Source organism: Haliaeetus leucocephalus, unplaced genomic scaffold (assembly GCF_000737465.1).
Source record: "Haliaeetus leucocephalus isolate CR32 unplaced genomic scaffold, Haliaeetus_leucocephalus-4.0 Scaffold110, whole genome shotgun sequence".
In the NCBI taxonomy this organism is placed as follows: domain Eukaryota; kingdom Metazoa; phylum Chordata; class Aves; order Accipitriformes; family Accipitridae; genus Haliaeetus; species Haliaeetus leucocephalus.
The window spans coordinates 439,949-440,383 of record NW_010972546.1 but is presented as its reverse complement, the minus strand read 5'-3'; the positions used below and the strand labels follow the sequence as shown (position 1 = coordinate 440,383).

General features: G+C 77.0%; 1 protein-coding gene across 2 annotated transcripts in view; it reads right to left on the bottom strand.

Annotated features, from left to right (window-relative positions):
- The window catches only part of ZNF652 (zinc finger protein 652), a 31,927-nt gene that overhangs the window by 24,288 nt on the left and 7,204 nt on the right, over window positions 1-435 (bottom strand). The window contains exon 1 of one of the 2 annotated variants that reach the window (XM_010585479.1): window positions 242-332. The exons of the other annotated variant lie outside the window; for it this stretch is intronic. The gene's annotated coding sequence lies outside the window, so the exon portion shown is untranslated. Of the gene's footprint in view, window positions 1-241; window positions 333-435 lie in introns of those variants that run through there. 2 annotated transcript variants of the gene reach the window in all.

Genomic DNA, 435 nt, shown 5'->3' with positions numbered 1-435 from the left:
GGGGGGGTGCCCTGCCCGCACCCTGCTCCTCCAGGGGGGGCTGCGGGCCGGGGACAGCATTCCCCCCTCCTACACACACACCCCCCGCTCCCTTCCAGGCCGGGAGGCGGCTCTACCCCGCTCCCTCCGTCACCCACCCCCGGGCTGGGCCTAGCGTTGCTCGGCGGCTGCCGCCAGGCCCGAAGAGAAGGGGGGGAAGGGGAGATTCCCCCCCCTAGCCGAACGGGCGGCCCACACTCACCCAGGCCGATCCCTTCAGGGCCACCCCCACCGCCTTCCATGCCGGGCGGCTGAGGGGAGGGGGGGCACAGGCGAGGCGGCGGAGGGCGGGTGGAGGAGGCGAGGCGGGAGGGCGGAGGGCAGGGCGGCCGGGGCCCTCCCTCTCTTCCCTCCGCTCGGCCCCCTCAGCCGCCGCCGCGGCGCGTCGAGTAGCCA